Source organism: Aegilops tauschii, chromosome 6 (genome assembly GCF_002575655.3).
Source record: "Aegilops tauschii subsp. strangulata cultivar AL8/78 chromosome 6, Aet v6.0, whole genome shotgun sequence".
Lineage (NCBI taxonomy): Eukaryota > Viridiplantae > Streptophyta > Magnoliopsida > Poales > Poaceae > Aegilops > Aegilops tauschii.
In genome coordinates, this window is record NC_053040.3 from 163,757,301 (window position 1) to 163,779,443 (window position 22,143).

Sequence of the window (22,143 nt, forward strand, 5' to 3'; positions counted from 1 at the left end):
CATTCCCGACGCGCATCGTCACCTCGTCCTTTACCAGTCTCCGTTTATTCCGTAGTTCCTGCTTTGAGTTACAAATATGAGCAACCGCACCGGTATCAAATACCCAGGAGCTACTATGAGTACTGGTAAGGTACACATCAATTACTTGTATATCACATATACCTTGGGTGTTGCCGGCCTTCTTCTTGTCCGCTAAATATTTGGGGCAGTTCCGCTTCCAATGACCACTTCCCTTGCAATAAAAGCACCCAGTCTCGGGCTTGGGTCCATTCTTTGACTTCTTCCCGGTAACTGGCTTACCGGGCGCGGCAACTCCCTTGCCGTCCTTCTTGAAGTTCTTCTTACCCTTGCCCTTCTTGAACTTAGTGGTTTTATTCACCATCAACACTTGATGTTCTTTTCTGATCTCTACCTCAGCTGATTTCAGCATTGAATATACCTCAGGAATGGTCTTTTCCATCCCCTGCATATTGAAGTTCATCACAAAGCTCTGGTAGCTTGGTGGAAGCGACTGGAGGATTCTGTCAACGACCGCGTCATCCGGGAGATTAACTCCCAGCTGAGACAAGCGGTTGTGCAACCCAGACATTCTGAGTATGTGCTCACTAACAGAACTGTTCTCCTCCATTTTACAGCTGAAGAACTTGTCGGAGACATCATATCTCTCGGCCCGGGCATGAGCTTGAAAAACCAGTTTCAGCTCCTCGAACATCTCATATGCTCCATGTTTCTCAAAACGCTTTTGGAGCCCCGGTTCTAAGCTGTAAAGCATGCCGCACTGAACGAGGGAGTAATCATCAGCACGCTGCTGCCAAGCGTTCATAACGTCTTGGTTCTCAGGGATTGGTGCTTCACCTAGCGGTGCTTCTAAGACATAATCTTTCTTGGCTGCTATGAGGATGATCCTCAGGTTCCGGACCCAGTCCGTATAGTTGCTGCCATCATCTTTCAGCTTGGTTTTCTCTAGGAACGCGTTGAAATTGAGGACAACGTGGGCCATTTGATCTACAATACATAGTGTAAAGATTTTAGACTAAGTTCATGATAATTAAGTTCATATAATCAAATTATTTAATGAACTCCCACTCAGATAGACATCCCTCTAGTCATCTAAGTGAAACATGATCCGAATTCAACTAGGCCATGTCCGATCATCACGTGAGACGGACTAGTCAAGATCGGTGAACATCTCCATGTTGATCGTATCTTCTATACGACTCATGCTCGACCTTTCGGTCCTCCGTGTTCCGAGGCCATGTCTGTACATGCTAGGCTCGTCAAGTCAACCTAAGTGTATTGCGTGTGTTCCGAGGCCATGTCTGTACATGCTAGGCTCGTCAACACCCGTTGTATTCGAACGTTAGAATCTATCACACCCGATCATCACGTGGTGCTTCGAAACAACGAACCTTCGCAACGGTGCACAGTTAGGGTGAACACTTTCTTGAAATTATTATAAGGGATCATCTTACTTACTACCGTCGTTCTAAGCAAATAAGATGCAAAAACATGATAAACATCACATGCAATCAAATAGTGACATGATATGGCCAATATCATCATGCTCCTTTGATCTCCATCTTCGGGGCACCATGATCATCTTCGTCACCGGCATGACACCATGATCTCCATCATCATGATCTCCATCATTGTGTCTTCATGAAGTCGTCACGCCAACGATTACTTCTACTTCTATGGCTAATGCGTTTAGCAACAAAGTAAAGTAATTTACATGGCGTTATTCAATGACACGCAGGTCATTCAAAATAATAAAGACAACTCCTATGGCTCCTGCCGGTTGTCATACTCATCGACATGCAAGTCGTGATTCTTATTACAAGAATATGATCAATCTCATACATCACATATATCATTCATCACATCTTCTGGCCATATCACATCACATAGCACTTGCTGCAAAAACAAGTTAGACGTCCTCTAATTGTTGTTGCAAGTTTTTACGTGGTTTGTAGGTTTCTAGCAAGAACGTTTTCTTACCTACGTATGACCACAACGTGATTTGCCAATTTCTATTTACCCTTCAAAAGGACCCTTTTCATCGAATCCGTTCCGACTAAAGTAGGAGAGACAAACACGCGCTAGCCACCTTATGCAACTAGTGCATGTCAGTCGGTGGAACCTGTCTCACGTAAGCGTACGTGTAAGGTCGGTCCGGGCCGCTTCATCCTACAATGCCGCCGAAACAAGAAACGACTAGTAGCGGCAAGAAGAATTGGCAAACTCAACGCCCACAACTGCTTTGTGTTCTACTCGTGCATAGTAACTACGCATAGGCCTGGCTCATGATGCCACTATTGGGAATCGTAGCATAATTTAAAATTTTCCTACGCTCACCAAGATGCATCTATGGAGTGTACTAGCAACGAGGGGAAGGGAGTGCATCTACATACCCTTGTAGATCGCGAGCGGAAGCGTTCCAATGAACGTGGATGACGGAGTCGTACTGGCCGTGATCCAAATCACCGATGACCGAGTGCCGAACGGACAGCACCTCCGCGTTCAACACACGTACGGTGCAGCGACGTCTCCTCCTCCTTGATCCAGCAAGGGGGAAGTAGGGGTTGATGGAGATCCAGCAGCACGACGGCGTGGTGGTGGATGTAGCGGGTCTCCTGCAGGGCTTCACCGAGCTTCTGCGAGAGAGAGAGAGAGAGAGGTGTTGCAGGGGAGGAGGGAGGCGCCCAAGGCTGTAGGTTGCTGCCCTCCCTCCCCCCCCTTTTATATAGGCCCCCTGGGGGGGCGCCGGCCCCAAGAGATGGGATCTCAAGGGGGGCGGCGGCCACAAGGGGGGAAGGGGTTGCCTTGCCCCCCAAGGCAAGGGGGAACTCCCCCCTAGGGTTCCCAACCCTAGGCGCATGGGGGGAGGCCCAAGGGGGGCGCCCCAGCCCACTAAGGGTTGGTTCCCTTCCACTTTCAGCCCACGGGGCCCTCCGGGATAGGTGGCCCCACCCGGTGGACCCCCGGGACCCTTCCGGTGGTCCCGGTACAATACCGGTAACCCCCGAAACTTTCCCGGTGGTCGAAACTGGACTTCCTATATATAATTCTTCACCTCCGGACCATTCCGGAACCTCTCGTGACGTCCGGGATCTCATCCGGGACTCCGAACAACTTTCGGGTTTCCGCATACATATATCTCTACAACCCTAGCGTCACCGAACCTTAAGTGTGTAGACCCTACGGGTTCGGGAGACATGCAGACATGACCGAGACGCCTCTCCGGTCAATAACCAATAGCGGGATCTGGATACCCATGTTGGCTCCCACATGTTCCACGATGATCTCATCGGATGAACCACGATGTCGAGGATTCAATCAATCCGTATGCAATTCCCTTTGTCAATCGGTATGTTACTTGCCCGAGATTCGATCGTCGGTATCCCAATACCTTGTTCAATCCCGTTACCGGCAAGTCTCTTTACTCGTACCGCAATGCATGATCCCGTGACTAACGCCTTAGTCACATTGAGCTCATTATGATGATGCATTACCGAGTGGGCCCAGAGATACCTCTCCGTCACACGGAGTGACAAATCCCAGTCTCGATCCGTGCCAACCCAACAGACACTTTCGGAGATACCCGTAGTGCACCTTTATAGTCACCCAGTTACGTTGTGACGTTTGGCACACCCAAAGCACTCCTACGGTATCCGGGAGTTACACGATCTCATGGTCTAAGGAAAAGATACTTGACATTGGAAAAGCTCTAGCAAACGAAACTACACGATCTTTTATGCTATGCTTAGGATTGGGTCTTGTCCATCACATCATTCTCCTAATGATGTGATCCCGTTATCAATGACATCCAATGTCCATAGTCAGGAAACCATGACTATCTGTTGATCAATGAGCTAGTCAACTAGAGGCTTACTAGGGACACGTTGTGGTCTATGTATTCACACATGTATTACGATTTCCGGACAATACAATTATAGCATGAATAATAGACAATTACCATGAACAAAGAAATATAATAATAACCATTTATTATTGCCTCTAGGGCATATTTCCAACAAGGGGCTTATAGTTTCGCCTCCCAACATATTCACCACAAGGTGATGTCAACAATAATAACTCATGCCCACCAATATCCAACTGGATATATGTGCCTAGATCTTTCCTCACCACATGGTGCTTGCCAAAAGAGAAAATAAAAAGGAATAGAGAGATACTTTGACTCTTGCACAAAAGTAAATAGATAAAATTAAAAGATAGGCCCTTCGCAGAGGGAAGAAGAGGTTGCCATGTGCCTTTTTGGTTGTATGCTCAATCTCTTAGTGCAAAAGAACGTCACGTTATATTGCCCCTTATGATAGCAACCTTTATTATGCAGTCTGTCGCCTTTATTATCTTGCCATCACAAGTTCGTACAATGCTCAATTGCCTCTTAGACTAAATGATCTAACACATTTAGAAGCAATTTTTATTGCCTTATTGCACCGATGACAACTTACTTGAAGGATCTGACTCAATCCATAGGTAGGTATGGTGGACTCTCAAAACAAGATTTGGGTTAAGGGTTTTGGATGCACAAGTAGTATCTCTACTTAGTGCAGAGTTTTTTGCTAGAAAAGATGGGGGGCAAGCACCACATGTTAAAGGATCTATGACAATATAACTTCTATGTGAATATGAACAAACATAAATCATTACGTTGTCTTCCTTGTCCAACATCAACAATTTTGGCTTATAATATTTCGATGGGGGCTCACAATCATAAAAGATGTCCAAGATAGTGTATTTGCATGTGAATCTTCTCTTCCCTTATTAATTCTACCATGAATTGCATCATTGACCAGTGCTATGTTTGTCAATCTCCAATAAATTTTACTACTTATACTCTTCCTTATGTGATGTCATTACTTACCATAAGATTAGCATATGATCTTTTTCATTTATTTCCTTTCTTTTTATTGGACATAAAAGTAAAGACAGCAAAAACTAAAACTAATCTTTATTATATATCTCGCACACGATTACAAGGATAGATCACTAAGAAAGCACTTGAAAAGAAAGGATGGAACTAAACTTTTATTCAACTAGATCGAAAGATAGCTAAGGATTGAACTAAAATAAATAAAGGAAAAATATACTGGTGGTGATACGATACCGCGGCATCTCCCCAAGCTTGGCACAAGCCAAGGGGAGTGCCCATACCCGATACTCAAGTCTCCTTTGGTGATGAAGAAGGTGGTGGTGGTGATGATGTAGTAGTGATCTTATCTTCAGGTTTCCATGGCAAAGTCTCACCATCATAAGAGGAGGAGTGAGTCTCGCGGGTCCGGCAACTGGCAGCCAAACTCATACCTTTAAACCTTGCCTCATATTCAAAGACTTGGTTTTGGAGATCATAGATTTGGCTTTGAAGAAAGTTGATTTGCTCATTGAAGGAGAAGACATGGATTTGCCATCCACCTTGAGATCACGGGTGTAGTCCACGATCGTGAGGTGATTGGCATTGAGTCCACGTTCCACCATCCCCTTGCACTTGAATACTTCCTTCTCCATAGCTTCGAGCCTGGCATCCACTATTCCCGTCCCTTTGGGACCTTGGATGTTGCGGATGTGGAGCACCCCCTCACGCATCTCGATGACTTGAGGGTGCTATATCACCTCCCTCAAATGACGTTCTCGAAGAACTTGTCTTTGGAGGATCTTGAATCGGCCATGGTGATCTAGATCTGTCATAAAACATCAAGAGAAGAAAATAGAAGATTTCTCGGCGATACGGTGGTCAATGGGTTCGGGGGGTATATAAAGATTTTTTATCTTGGGAAACAAGCAAACGGGTGAAAAATGGAGTCCGAAAGGTACCCGAGGTGTGCCCTGGTGTCTTGTGCCCACCAGGGTTGCCATCCTGGTTGTTTCTCACTTTCCTAAATTTTTAAATATTTGAAAACTGACAAAAAAATATTTTTGCGGATTTTTCGGAGTTCGTTTACTTACCGTATCATGTACCTCCTCTTTTTTCACGATTCTGGAGTGTTCTGGAAGGATTCTTTTATGTGTTCCTCTGGTGCCATGGTTTGAATAATATTGCTTTCAACATTAATAGGCGTACTTGAGATATAGTGTTTAATTCTTTGCCCATTGACAACCTTCGGGTCAGTACCTTCTGCATTATTTATTTTGATAGCTCCAGAATGATAAACTTCTTCGATAACATATGGTCCTTCCCATTTGGAGAGAAGTTTTCCTGCAAAGAATCTGAAACGAGAGTTGTACAAAAGGACATATTCACCCACTTTGAACTCCCTCTTTTGGATTCTTTTATCATGCCATCTCTTAAGTTTTTCTTTAAATAATTTGGCATTTACATAAGCTTGGGTTCTCCATTCATCTAGTGAGCTAATATAAAATAACCTCTTTTCACCGGCAAGTTCGAAATCATATTTGAGTTCTTTAATTACCCAATATGTTTTTATGTTCTAACTGAAGAGGCAAATGACAAGCTTTTCCATAAACCATTTTATAAGGAGACATACCCATAGGATTTTTATATGTTGTTCTATAAGCCCAAAGTGCATCATCTAATTTCTTAGACCAATTCTTTCGGGACCTATTGTCAGTTTTTTGTAAATTAATTTTATTTCTGTATTGCTAAGTTCAACTTGACCACTAGACTGAGGATGATAGGGCGATGTAATTTTATGGTTAACATCATACTTAGCAAGCATTTTACGGAAAGCACCATGAATAAAGTGTGAACCACCATCAGTCATTAAATATCTAGGGACTCCAAACCTTGGGAAAATAACTTCCTTAAGCATTTTAATAGAGGTTTTGTGATCAGCACTACAAGTTGGAATAGCTTCTACCCACTTAGTAACATAATCAACAGCAACCAAAATATGTGTACACCCATTAGAGGAAGGAAAAGGTCCCATGTAATCAAAACCCCAAACATCAAATGGTTCAACAGCAAGAGAATAATTCATAGGCATTTCCTGACGCTTACCAATATTACCAATTCGTTGACATTCATCACAAGATAAAACATACTTACGGGCATCCTTGAAGGGAGTTGGCCAATAAAAACCAGATTGCAATACCTTGTGAGCAGTTCTGTCTCCCGCATGATGTCCTCCATAAGCTTCGGAGTGACATTTCCGTAAGATTTGTCCCTGTTCATGCTGAGGTACACAACGTCTAATAATACCATCTACTCCTTCTTTGTAAAGATGTGGGTCATCCCAAAAGTAATGTCTTAAATCATAAAAGAATTTTTTCTTTTGTTGGTAAGTGAAGCTAGGTGGTATATATTTAGCAACAATATAATTAGCATAGTCAGCATACCAAGGAGTGTTATGAGAAACATTTATTGCAGCTAGTTGCTCATCAGGAAAACTATCACTAATAGGTTGTGGCTCATCAAGAATATTTTCTAACCTAGACTAGTTATCAGCCACGGGGTTCTCAGCTCCTTTCCTATTAGTAATATGTAAATCAAATTCTTGTAGCAAGAGAACTCACCTAATGAGTCTAGGTTTAGCATCTTTCTTTTCCATAAGATATTTAATAGTAGCATGATCAGTGTGAACAATGACTATAGAATCAATAATGTAAGATTTGAATTTATCACACGCAAACACAACTGCTAAAAATTCTTTTTCAGTAGTAGCATAATTTCTTTGGGCACTGTCTAGAGTTTTACTAGCATAATGAATAACATTTAATTTCTTATCAAATCTTTGTCCTAAAACAGCACCAACAATATAAACACTAGCATCAGACATAATTTCCAAAGGCAAGTTCCAATCAGGTGGTTGAACAATAGGTGCATAAATTAAGGCTTTCGTAAGTGTTTCAAAGGCTTGTACACAATCATCATCAAAAACAAATGGAACATCCTTTTGTAAAAGACTAGGACAATGCCCGTGCGTTGTAACAGGAGCATAGATATTCTAGCGGTTCAATATCAATCATGTTTTACATATATTTTTCAAGCTTTATACACATCATGCCTTGTATGCATATTTTACTATTAAATCAGTGCTCTTATTCCTAAATATCTGACGGTTCAGCATAGAAGCAAAGAATCGATTTATCAAAGAAAGAATAAAACATGAACCCTGGAAGGTGAGCTTCACCGTAAGAACTACTTTGATTTAGTAGCTTGACCCTAGTAGGTTAATTAATTTTTTCATGGAATTTACATACTACGGAGTTTAACCACATCCAGTAAGTATTCTTCGAAACATTATTTCTGACTTATCTGGCAATGTAAATGGTATAACTTTGTCACACCATACATCACAGAAAAATGCAATTTCAACCACAGCATAATGAATGTAACACCATACATCTTGATTAACATCCAATTTTACACAATGACTATTCACGTACTTATACCCAATTAACAGGAAAAAATAGCAGCTATAGACAACAGTACACATACATGTGGATCCACATAATAAATTGTCACAAAATCCTGGTGGAAGCGGAGACACTGCGGAAGATAAAGGCAGCCGCCACTTTGGCCAACTGCACATCCTGAATATCTACTTTTCCGGCAGCTTGTCCATCCAAAGAACTATATGTTCTTCTCTTGTGGATTTAACCATGACATATGTTCAAGGATAATTGTAAGACATCATATCTTTGAGTCTGTAAACCCACCCAGGTGTAGGATATCAATCATAGGAAAACCCTTACCCATCATTTTCCAAACTTATAGATGAGAATATTGAAGGTTCAGTAGCACTAAGCACTAAGCAAGACTAATACAAGAATGTTTTTACTAATGTGCAGTAGTGAGAAACAACTACTTACCGAGGACAATTTGCCAGACATAGCGTGCAAGCCAATTCAATTTAGCCCATTAGAAATATACTTGCCATCCTCGCTAATAGAATATGTTTATAGAGAAACTGTTCGATCATTGCTCAAGTGTTTGGATCCAAGATAACATTCACCTCTCCTTCCAAATCATCTGAATTGTCACCACAGAACATTCCCCTGCGTTGCAACGGGAGAAAAAAATTCACGCCCTCTTTTTCAACACAGTGTCCCACCCGTATTGCCTCTTTTTCACCCCCGTTGCGGTGTCTATCTGATCACAACTTGTCGACACGTGGTCAATCCCAAGGCGATGAGCTCGGCCACCGCATGACACACCTGTCATTGAACTTTAATGGACCTCAATATTTTAACATTCAATGCTTCCCCCTGAATACTTATATTGCTTTATGTTAGAACAATTGAGAAGGATACAAATGAAACGAAGATTTACTTGGAGGCCTTGCAAGTGTAACAGGGTGCAATCTTCAGTTTAGTCACCGTCAACTACCCAACAATTGAGACGATCATTACCAGCATACATTTGTTCATTGTGAAATATAGTCAGAGCAATCATGTTTATAGTCTCATCTCAAACAGGCCACACAACTTTAAAAACAACTACAAGCTCATCGCAAATTACCATATTCAAAGAGCTCGTTGAGCCTTGATAAGCTGTTTTCCTAAAAGCATAAACCATGGGAGGTGGTCTTACCTTCCCCGGAAGCAAATTAACACACTACTCCTATTGCAGTTAATCCTAGAAGAACTTTATTTCGCAAGAAAACCTAGAAGAACTTTGCTACACTTACGGACATAAGCCACGGAAAGCAACTTACGGATTGAGATGGAAATGTTTTACTGGAAACTGGGTGTCGGTGTCAAAACCGGCGGATCTCGGGTAGGGGGTCCCGAACTGTGCGTGTAAGGTTGATGGTAACAGGAGACAGGGGACACGATGTTTACCCAGGTTCGGGCCCTCTCTATGGAGGTAATACCCTACTTCTTGCTTGATTGATCTTGATGAATATGAGTATTACAAGAGCTGATCTACCTCGAGATCGTAATGGCTAAAACCCTAAAAGTCTAGCCTGTATGACTATGATTATGATTCTATACTTGCCTCTACGGACTAAGCCCTCCGGTTTATATAGACACCGAAGGGGACTAGGGTTGTACAAAGTCGGTTACAGAGAAAGCAATCTTCACATCCAGATGCCAAGCTTGCCTGCCACGCCAAGGAGAGTCCCATCCGGACACGGGTGATAGTCTTCGGTCTTGTATATTCACAGCCCATCAGTCCGGCCCATGTCCAATAGGCCGGATGCCCGAGGACCCCTTAGTCCAGGACTCCCCCAGTAGCCCCTAAACCAGGCTTCAACGACGAGGTGTCCGGCGCGCAGATTGTCTTCGGCACTGCAAGGCGGGTTCCTCCTCCGAATACTCCAAAGTATTTTCCGAACACAGAAAACGTGTCCGGCTCTGCAAAACAAGTACGACACACGACCGCAGAGAGTATAATATTTCACGAGTCCAATCTGCTCACATCTTTTCATAGCATGACATCACGTTTCCGCCCGGTCATTATTTCGGACCTTTTTTAGCCTGCCGTTCCATATTTCGAGATGCGGCTTCATTGGCACGTCTGGTCAAAGCAGAGATCGTGTCCCCTTATTGCGGGATTCTCATCAATACGGGCGTGGGTAATCCAACCGTGCCATTTGCATGACCATTGGGAATAGGCGAGTGTTTAGGGCGAGTGGGGAGGCGTTTGATATTCACTGCCTTTATAAAGAGACAAGGATTCCTTTCTCTCACCCACGCCCTCTCTCTCTCCGCCCTCCCATTCTCGAGCTCCAGCGCCCAAGTCCTCATCTTTTCCGCCTCAAGAAAGCACTCGACCATGTCCGGATCTGGAGCGCAAGACAAGTGGATGGCCTCCTCCGTCAAGGAGAAGGACATCACCAAGCTTCAGGAGGCCGGGTACCTGGCGAAAGAAATCGCCCACCGGCTCCCGGCCAAGGGGCATATCGTCCCCACCCTGAAGCCCAATGAGAGGGTGGTGTTCATCCCCCACTTCGTCCGCGGGTTAGGGTTTCCTCTCCACCCTTTCATCCACGGGCTCATGTTCTATTACGGGCTAGATTTCCATGATCTAGCCCCAAACTCCTTCCTCAACATCTCAGCATTTATTGTCGTGTGTGTGGCCTTCCTCCGCATTCCACCCCACGTCAGCCTGTGGCTTAAAATCTTCAACGTGAAGCCGAAGGTGGTGCACGGCCAACACGCAGAGTGCGGAGGTGCCATGGTGAGCAAGATGCCCAATGTCACATGGCCCAAAGGTACCTTTGTGGAGATCGTCAAAGAGTGGCAAAAATTGTGGTTCTATATCACAGAACCCCACAACGCCACCTGGGCCGCGGCTCCCGAATTCAAATCCGGAGCCCCAATGCGGCTCACCTCCTGGATAGAGAAGAGCCTGAATTGGTGTTCATCGGACGAGCTGACAGCGCTGCAAACGCGCATCCAGAGCATGGTGGACAAGAACATCAAGCACGTCAATGTGATCCAGGTGATGCTAGTTCGCCGGATCCTTCCATGCCAGAGCCGGACTTGCCACTTATGGGAGTTCAATCCGGCCGAGCACCAGACCTTGCAGCAATTCTTCGGAACTACGCACGAAGATATCTGGAAGGTGCTCTTCAAGGGCAACGAGACGCTGCCGGAGACAACCGAGGACCGTGGGCACACCCTAGCCCATCCCGCCAGCACTGTAAGTCTTTCACATTTCTAGGTGTATCCTTTTGCTTGTTTGTTCAGGGAAGATACCCAAGCCTCACCATTTATCTCTTCAGGGTTGGACAAAGAAGGCGGAGCGGATTAAGTGTCCGGCTCCGCTGCCCGAGGAACCAGCCATCCTGCTTCTGACGAAGATGTTGGTCCCGACGCCTTACTAGGCGCCGGAGAAGAAGGCCAAGAAGAAGGCCAAGGGGGCCAGAGGTGGCCCCCGCCGCAAGGGCGCTTCGGACATGACGTCCGAAGACAACGAGACTCACTCCTCCGCCGACAAAGATGACGAGGAGGAGGAGGAAGAAAGCAACTCCCCCCCTGAGGGGGGAAGGAAGAAGAGGGCGGCCTCCACAAATCTGGAGGCAGAGGCATCCAAGAGGGGGAAGGGCTCCCTTGCGGATATGTCCGCGTGGGACGTTGACAGCAGCCCAGAGCCGCGCCCCCGAAACAAGCCCCTGGCCGAATCGTGAGGACTAAAAACCCGGATGCGTCCATATGTCCGGCCTCTCTACTTCATATCTTAACATGTTGGATTATGCAATTGCAGTCCGGCCCACGACAGTCACTGCGATCCTCATCAGGGGGTTCGCTGGATTCAAAGGCGATGGCCAGCGAGTCACCGCTGGCGGCTTACTCTCCCACGGCCAAGGGCTACGCCGAGGTGCTGTCCCGAAGGACCTTCCCAGGCCAGGGAGATGTTCAGGAGGCCGTCAAGGTGGCACCAGAGGGTGACCCCTCGGCCGCCGGACACCTGGGGGAGGAAACCCCTATGTATACTGGCGATGGGGGCCATATCCAATTCGGCCCCCAGCCGGATACCATCCCGGAGACCTATACAGCTCCGGAGCCAAGCAAGCAGCCTCCTCCCAAGGGAGGAGGTGCGCCTATTCTACCGGTGACCTCTGTCCATCCAGAGGCACCGTCTAACCTGCTAGAAGCGCTACGAGGCGCTTCCATTGTGGAGGAACACTGTATCCTTATTGGTACAGTGGTTGAGAGGGTTCAGTCCGTTAAGAGCGGACTGACCGAAGCCTGCACCAGCCTGCTGACAGGCTTTGAGGTAAGTGACGCAAAAAAGAAAGTCATAGTATAGACAGTAGCCCCTGAGACATTGTTCGGTGTTCGAAAAGAAAAGCCGGACAGAGGATCAAGTAATTTTCGCGGGACACTAACTAAATATGTCTTATGTGAAGAAGCAGGCGTCGTTACTGGCCGCAACCTCTCATGCTGCTGAGGTCTCCAGACTAAAGCAGAGTCTGGAGCGGGCCGAGGAGAAGCTCGGCCGTGTAAAAAAGCAACTGGAGGACAAGCAAGGTATGTGATGACCTTATGTATATCCGGAAAGGATGAATGTCTTGTGCTGACCATAGTGCCATGATATATGTAGGAGCGGCGACTAAGGTGGAAACCCTCAAGAAAGCGCTGGCCGAGGCCAAGAAGAAAGCGGCAAAGGAGCAAGCCGCCCGTGAAAAACATGAGGCCAGGGTTTGTGAGGTCCAGCAGGAGCTCTAGGACGTCGTCAAGAAATGCGAGTCCTTGGAGCGCGACATTGCGGATCAAGAGATTGAACTCGCCAAGGCTCGCGAGAGCGCACAACAGGCCCGGGTTGAAGCCCAGGGCGCCCTCCAGGAAATCCAGGAGGCCAAGAAAATCGCGGCGGGTAAGGCTTTTATTATGCAAAGCAAGTATGTGAAGAAGAGGTATCTCTTACTAACCCGGGTTTGGAGTTCCCCAGGGGCGTTTGCGGATCTGCCACACAGTGTTTCTGACGCTGCGGAATTCTTCCGAGCCGAAGAGGGGAGCTCAATGGAGAAGCTGTTCTGGTCGCAATACCTTGCGCCAGAACATTCGGTGCCCTTTAGCGATCAGCTAAAACAACTGGTCGAACTACATAGGGTGGCACAACTGGCCATGAAGGACTTAATAATCCGGCTGTGGCCTGCCGAAGCCATACCCAGCAGCTTCGGGCTCGTGAAGCGGCTGGTCAATGCCTACCCCCGGCTTGACGCCATCAAGCGGTCAGTATATATCGAAGGTGCTCGGATGGCCTTCGCCCGTGTCAAGGTGTAGTGGGCGAAGATGAATGCCGCAAGCTCGCGACCGAGGGACCGCCTGAGGGCAAGGAGCACCGCACGCCCGAGCGTTATTTTAGCGAGGTCCTGGAGGGATCCCGCATTGTAGCGGAGCAATGTGCGAAAGATGTAATCTTTGAATGAATACATTCATGTTATCTCGCCCTGTATTGTGAAACAAAGTCGATTATGTAATATAATAATTGTTTAAGATTTTACCTCCTGTGTGGCTGTTTTTATGAAATCTGAGACTTGTCCAGCCGTCGGCTTCATCCCCCACGTAGGTAGTACGGGGATGTTCGGGATGGAATCTAAACACTCTTGATCCAATTGTTTGGTCCTTGAAGGAGGTGTTTAGCGCAAAGAACCAGGCAATCGGACTATGTGGCTTTATCACCCTCACTTAGCCAGAGGAGTTTGACAATAAAAATTTAGGCGCAGCCCCTAGTATCCGAGCTAGGGTGCTGTAAACACCTGATCGGGTAAGAATCGATTCATCGCATAATGCGGAAAAAATCTCTAAGGATTTGAAACCTCCGAAGAGCTGACCGGCTCACGCCGCATCATGACAGTCAGTTTTCGGCTTTCTCTACTAAGCTGACCGGCTCACGCCGCATCATGCCGAACTATACTGTAAAAAGTGTTCGGACTTTGTTGTCGTATTATGGGGCGCGATGAAGCCCCTGGCGTATTGAAGCGTACCACAATGTACGGGTGCGATCAAAAAAAAGATAGGTAGCAAGCTAGTGCCGCAGAAGTTGGGCCGCAAACTGTTTCCATTATAGTTTTATTAATACATCAAAGCGTATTTGTACAAGTAATGCAATAAGCAACAGGACTATTTAATAAGCCACAACCAAGGGAGAGCTGCGTGTGGGTCCTGAAAATAGGTAGAGTGATCGTTAAAGAAACCACCTAGAAATTCGCTTATACGACAATGCTTCTTGCCGTCTTGGTGTATCTATCCTTTCGAAAGGATCGGTGATCAGGCCGTCAGAAAAATCCTGCGGAAAAGAAACCTGAAAAGGATAAAAGAGAAAAAGTGAAAGGACGTGTGTCCAGGAGAGGTCGAGCCGTATTATGGATCACAATCGAGTTATGCCTCCGTCGATGCCCATGGTATTTTGAGTGCGTAATTATGTACACGCGGCACGAGCGCTGCCATTTGATCGGGATTGGGATGGAGGCCGAATTGCTAGTTGAGCTCTTGACGAGTTGGACTGTCCTGCTGCAGAGTAGTTCGGACCCATTTGTCAGTGTCCAGGAGCCTGGCCGCCGAATTAAGGTTTTGCTTGAAAAGGCCACTCTGTACTTCTGCTGCCAGGGCGGCAGTGTACTCCTCGGTACAGAGGGAGCGCTCCGTGTTTCCATTAACTGTTATGACACCGCGTGGTCCGGGCATCTTGAGCTTGAGATAAGCATAGTGTGGCACCGCATTGAATCGAGCAAATGCGGTTCGTCCGTGCAGTGCGTGATAGCCGCTGCGGAAGGGGACGATATCGAAGATCAACTCTTCGCTTTGGAAGTTGTCCGGAGATCTGAAGACAACCTCCATTGTGATTGAGCCCGTACAGCGGGCCTCCACACCTGGTATGACTCCTTTAAAGGTAGTTTTTGTGGGCTTGATCCTTGAGGGATCGATACCCATTTTGCACACTGTATCCTGATAGAGCAGGTTCAGGCTACTGCCGCCGTCCATTAGGACTCGTGTGAGATGGAATCCATCGATGATTTGGTCGAGGACCAGTGCGGCTGAACTGCCATGACGGATACTGGTCGGATGGTCCCTGCGATTGAAGGTGATCGGGCAGGACGAGCATGGGTTGAACTTTTGGGCGACTGGCTCCATCGCGTAGACGTCCCTGAGCACGCGCTTGCGCTCCCTCTTGGGGATATGAGTAGCGTATATCATGTTCACCATTTTAACCTGAAGGGGAAACTTCTTCTGTCCCCCTGCGTTCGGTGTACGGGACTGCTCGTCATCGTCCTCGCTTTGCGACCCCTTCTCCTTGTGCTCGGCATTTAACTTGCCGTCCTGTTTAAAGACCCAACAGTCTCTGTTGGTATGATTGGCTGGTTTATCGGGGGTGTCGTGGATCTGGCATGGACGATCCAGTATGCGGTCCAAGCTGGAAGAGCCCGGATTTTTCCTTTTGTATGGCTTCTTCTGCTGAGGTGTGAAGGCTGCCATAGACTTCGGCTTTTCCTGCCCGAGGTGTCGGGAGAGCCATTCGTCGTGGATGCTATGCTTAAAGGACGCTAGGGCTTCAGCATCCGGACAGTCGATGATCTGGTTCTTTTTAGTTAAGAACCTAGTCCATAATTTCCTGGCTGACTCTCCGGGCTGTTGGACTATATGACTTAAATCATCTGCATCCGGAGGTCGGACGTATGTACCTTGGAAGTTGTCGCAGAAGGCGTCTTCCAGGTCCTCCCAGCTGCCAATGGAGTTTTCAGGTAGGATGTTTAACCAGTGTCGAGATGGTCCCTTGAGTTTTAGTGGGAGGTATTTGATGGCATGAAGATCATCGCCGCGGGCCATATGAATATGGAGAATAAAATCCTCAATCCACACCGTGGGGTCTGTTGTCCCATCATATGATTTGATGTTCACGGGTTTAAACCCTTCTAGGAATTCGTGATCCATTACTTCGTCAGTGAAGCAAAGGGGGTGTGCGGCGCCTCTATATCGGGCCATGTCGCGACGTAGTTCGGATGGAGTCCGTCTGTGGTTTTCGGCCCGGGCATGATTATGCTTGTCGCGTCCGGCTAGGTAGTCATCGTCACGTGTCGGGGCGTGCCCCCACGATTCGTAGATCGATCTGGTCTGTCCTACTCTACTATCCAGGTCCTGCCGCAGGTCATATGTATATCCCCGAGCTGTTTTATCTCTGCCTTTACGGCGAGTTTGTGTGGGATGGTGTTTAGCTTGAGTTGCCACTTTGTCCCGGCCGCGTGGTGGCCGGTCAGCCGCATTACGCACTGATGGTACAGGCTCCAGCGCCTCGTCATCAAATTGAGGTAGCAATTTGCGCTTCGGGAAACTTTTGGCTGGGCGTTCGATGCCGTACTCCTCGGCTGCCAGGACATTAGTCCATCTGTCATTGAGCAGATCTTGGTCAGCTTGAAGCTGCTGCTGCTTCTTTTTCAGGCTCCTCGCAGTGGCTATTAGCCGGTGCTTAAACTGCTCCTGCTCGACGGGTCCCTCGGGCATGATAAAGTCTTCATCGCCGAGGCTCACCTCATCCTCGGAGGGTGGAAGATAGTTATTGTCCTCCGAGTCTTTGTTAACGGCCTGTTCATTGGGGCTGACTCGCCCATCTTCCCGTTCGTCCTGTTCGGAGGTTGGCTCAACGGGGTCTTCATTTTCTTCACCATCGTCCGGAGTATTGTTTTCTCTTGTGCCGGTATCGCTGTCTTTTACACGGCGTGACTTAGAGCGGCGCCGTTGACGTTGGTGTTTTGGCTGTATCTCAGGAGGTTTATTCTCAACTGGATCCCTCTCATTGTCGCCATTGTTCTCTTTAGGTGTATCCACCATGTACACGTCGTACGAAGAAGTAGTTGTCCAGCGCCCGGTGAACGGCGGATTTTGGCCCTGCTCCTCTTCGGCATCGTCGTCCATGCCGTCGATGTCTTCGGAGCTGTAGTCGAGCGTGTCGGTTAAGTCTTCGACAGTGGCTATGAAGTGGGCGGTGGGTGGGAAGCGAAATTCTTCGTCATCAGCTTCCAGTTCGAACCGGACATAGTTCAGCTGTGAGTCCCCCGCTAAGGAGAGTGTTTTTAATGAATTCAGCACATCACCTAAAGGTGAGTGCCGGAAGATGTCCGCAGAGCTGAATTCGACGATCGATGTCCGATCAAGCTCGACGTGCGCTGACGCACGTGGTTCGGAACCTATGGCCGGAGACGAATCCGAGGTTTCGGTGATGCAGATCCCGCTCGAGGTTGGGTCTGTGTGCGGCTCCAACGCCGCTAGGTATGCGGCTTCCGTGGCGGGGTTGAGCTTCCTGTCCTCGGATGGCGCGATCTGCTCCGGATCTAGGGCAAGAGTAGTTACAGGCGCTATCTCCTGGGTATGATCCGATGACAGATTTAAGTCATGTTCATCGCGGTGGCAGGGAATGGCTGCCGTGGGCACGAATCCATCAAAGATCAAGTCTCCGCGGATATCGGCACGTAGTTCAAGCTTCCAAATCTGACCTGATGGCCAGGGGCGTAGCTGTCGATCTGCTATAGACGGCCAAGCGAATCGGCCCGCAGTGCAAAGCCGCCGAATATGAAGATCTGCCCGGGGAGGAAGGCTTCCCCTTGGACAGCATTGTTGTAGATGATTAACGGGGCCATCGAAACTCTTGAAGACGACGCAGTGGAACTCTCAATGAAACCACCAATGTCGATGTCAAAACCGGCGGATCTCGGGTAGGGGGTCCCGAATTGTGCGTCTAAGGTTGATGGTAACAGGAGATAGGGGACATGATGTTTACCCAGGTTCGGGCCCTCTCTATGGAGGTAATACCCTACTTCCTGCTCGATTGATCTTGATGAATATGAGTATTACAAGAGTTGATCTACCTCGAGATCGTAATGGCTAAAATCCTAAAAGTCTAGCCTGTATGACTATGATTATGATTCTATCCTTGCCTCTATGGACTAAGCCCTCCGGTTTATATAGACACCGGAGGGGACTAGGGTTGTACAAAGTCAGTTACAGAGAAAGGAATCTTCACATCCAGATGCCAAGCTTGCCTTCCACGCCAAGGAGAGTCCCATCCGGACACGGGTGTTAGTCTTCGGTCTTGTATCTTCACAGCCCATCAGTCCGGCCCATGTCCAATAGGCGGGACGCCCGAGGACCCCTTAGTCCAGGACTCCCTCACCGGGGGCAGCAGGGCCTACCCGTAAGTGTAGCATTTTTATCCTAGAATTATTATAAATCTTTACAGTAATCAGAATAAACTTACATTCAATGAGCCCACCCACATTCTTAATACAACGAATAGCACAACTTCCACAAAAACAGAAGAAAAGAGGAGATCATGAGACCATTAGACGAATCAAGTAGATGCTCCAGCTTGAAAGAGCTCTTCTTGGTCGATCTACCTTTGTTCCTGCTGTCAAAACAGCATGCTACGGTTGTATGAGGCTTGGAGAACAAGTTAGTCTGGTAGAGATAGATAGGTTGTTAGCTATCCTTTGTAACCGAATATGTCTCTTCCTCTTTCCTTGTATCTCATGTTTGTAATCTCAACAGCCTTGTACGCAAACTCCAGTGATCTGCTCCTGGCTATATTAACACGCACCCGTCGCCCTCAGTAGGGTACGACGTTCCATCCAGTTTTCCACATGGTATACAGAGCTCTCCTTTTCCATTACATCTAGAGTCTAGCCTTTTCCACCGAGCCGCCATGTCCTCCTCCTCCTCAAGCTACTCTCCGGCCGGCCTCAACAACCAGATCACAAAGAAGCTGACCCGCACAAATTATGTGCTCTGGCATACACAGATTACACCACAACTCCGAGGCGCGAGAGTCTTTGGATATGCCGATGGCACCGTGAAGGATCCCGCCCCGACTATCACCACCAAGGCAGCTGACGGGAAGGAGGATTCGTCGCCCAACCCCCTGCATCCGATCTGGGTCAGGGAGGACCAGCAGGTGCTGGGATATCTGCTCTCCAATTTGTTGAAGGAAGTTCTTGTGCAGGTCACCTCCATCACTCACGCGCACGATCTCTGGACAGCGCTGGCGCACATGTTCTCCTCGACGTCAATCTCTCGATCAACAACATCCACATAGCCCTTGCTAATGCACAGAAGGGGCAGCAGTCCATCGCAACATACTTCGCCCAGATGCGTTCACTGGCGGATGAACTGGTGGCTGCAGGGAAGCCGCTGGAGGACGACTAGCTGATCTCCCACATCCTCGCAGGGCTGGATATGGAGTAACAGCCGCTGGTCTCGGCGCTTGACACTCGCACCATCCCGGTCAAGCTCGATGAGCTATTTGCTCAGATGAGCAATTTCTACCAGAGGGTGGCGCTCTACCGCGACAACGACAACGGCTTCAAATCTTCAGCTAATGGTGCTTCTCGCGGCCGTGGAGGTGGCGGGGGCTGTTGGTGTCAAAACCGGCGGATCTCGGGTAGGGGGTCCCAAACTGTGCGTCTAAGGTCGATGGTAACAGGAGACAGGGGACACGATGTTTACCCAGGTTCGGGCCCTCTCTATGGAGGTAATACCCTACTTCCTACTTGATTGATCTTGATCAATATGAGTATTACAAGAGTTGATCTACCACGAGATCGTAATGGCTAAACCCTAGAAGTCTAGCCTGTATGACTATGGTAATGAGTATCCATGCTTTCCGGACTAAGTCCTCCGGTTTATGTAGGCACCGGGAGGATCTAGGGTTACACAAGGTCGGTTACAAAGGAAAAGAATCTACATATTCGGTCGCCAAGCTTGCCTTCCACGCCAAGGAGAGTCCCATCCTGATACGGGTGCAGTCTTCGATATTCGTATCTTCACAGCCCATCAGTCTGGCCCATGGCTAACAGGCCGGACGCCCGAGGACCCCTTAGTCCAGGACTCCCTCAGTAGCCCCTGATCCTGGCTTCAATGACGAGGAGTCCGGCGCGCAGATTTGTCTTCGGCATTGCAAGGCGGGTTCCCTTCTTTCCGGATACTTCACAATGGTCTTCGAACGATCGAGTTCGGTTCGGCAGCACGAGCAGCATACACCTCCACAGGGGGCATGGCAATTTATAAGCCCAATCTTCTGGCAACCCCTTTTTATGACATTATGTCAATCCGGTCATTATTTTGAACCGTTGTTTCGCCTGCGGCCCCACGTTCCGAAACGTGGTTGTCATTGACACGTCTTATCCAAGCAGAGATCGTGTCCCTTTATTAAGGGATTCTTTTCAACCCGGACGTAGGTAACCCAACCGTCCTTAGGGTACAACTCCTTGGGAATAGGCAAATTTTAAGGCCCGGGAGGAAGCGGTCGATATTCTCGGCCTTTATAAAGGGGCGTAGACTCACCTTTCCTCTCCACGCTTGCTTCTTCCTCGACTCTTACAACCTCGAGTTCCAACACCCAGGTTTCACCCTCCGTAAGCCTCAGTCATGTCCGGATCCAGCCGTCAAGGCCGGTGGGTGGCTTCTTCTGTCACAGAGGAGGATATCGCAAAGCTTTGGGCGGCAAGATATCTGACCGCAGAAATCCTCCATCGGCTTCCCGCGGAAGGGTAGGTTATCCCTACCCCCCGATCCCGGCGAGAGGGTCGTGTTCGTTTCCCACTTCCTTCGAGGATTAGGGTTCACCCTCAATCCCTTCGTCTGGGGGCTCATGTTCTATTACGGATTAGATTTTCATGATCTCGCCCCGAACTCTGTTCTTCTCATCTCGGCGTTTATCGTCACGTGCGAAGCCTTCCTCCGAACTCCTTCACACTTCGGCTTGTGGCTCAAGACCTTCACTATGAAATCGTAAATGATAGAAGGGAGTAGGCGGAGTGCGGTGGTGCCTCAGTGAGCAAGCTTACCAATGCTATCTGGCTAAAAGGATCCTCCAAAGAATCTTCCGACTTATGGCAGCAGGAGTGGTTCTATATCACCGAGCCCCGCGGTTCCAAGTGGGCAGCTGCGCCTGCGTTTTGATCCAGTCCCCCAATTCAGCTTGCATCATGGATTAATAAGGGGTTGGACTGGGGATCAGTTGACGAGGTGCGGATTCTGTAAAGCCGCATCCGAAGCCTCATTGAGAAGGATATCGATATTGTCAATGTTATTCAGGTAATGCTGGTCCGCCGGATCCTGCCGTGCCAGCGACGGCCTCTCTGTCTGTGGGAGTTTAACCCAGAAGGGCCATGGACTCTTCAGCACTTCTTCGGCACTACGCACGAAGGAATGTGGAAATTATTCTTCGGAAGACGAAAACAAAGGCCGGACACCACCGAAGATACAGGCCTAGACTGTAACCATCCGGACACCCCGGTAAGTACTCGTCCACCGAACACCTCATAATCAGATATTCTCTGGTAAGACACTGAGCAAACCATCTTCTTCCAGGGCTGGATAAAGAAAGCGGAACGGATTAGGTGTCCGGCCCGTCTTCCCGAAGACTCAGCGGACCCCGTGTTAACAAGGATGCTGGCACCAGCACCGTACCAGGCGCCGGCAGGGGAGGGCAAGGTGGAGAGTGAGAAGACCCGGGGTGACCTTTGTTCCGGAGGTAAATTAGATACTGAGTACGGAGAAATCGACATTTCCTCGCCCGAAGACGAAGGCAAAAGAGAAGCCAGTATCCCTTCTCCATTCAGCAGGAAAAGGGCCGCCTCCAAAGGTTGGGAGGGGCGGTCTCCTAAGAGAGGCAAGATGCCACCATCGAGCGGCTCAGGATTGGAAGGCGATGCCAGTGAACAGCTCCGTCATGAGGACAAACCCTCAACCAAACCGTAAGTGAATCCAGGGTACTTT

At 48.1% G+C, this 22,143-nt stretch overlaps 1 non-coding gene across 1 annotated transcript; it reads left to right on the forward strand.

Moving 5' to 3' along the window:
* Positions 1 to 19,551: 19,551 nt before the first annotated feature.
* Positions 19,552 to 19,690, forward strand: LOC120967640 (small nucleolar RNA Z247). The gene has a single exon (XR_005761365.1). It is a non-coding gene; the product is annotated as a small nucleolar RNA Z247 (small nucleolar RNA).
* The last annotated feature ends 2,453 nt before the right edge of the window (positions 19,691 to 22,143 follow it).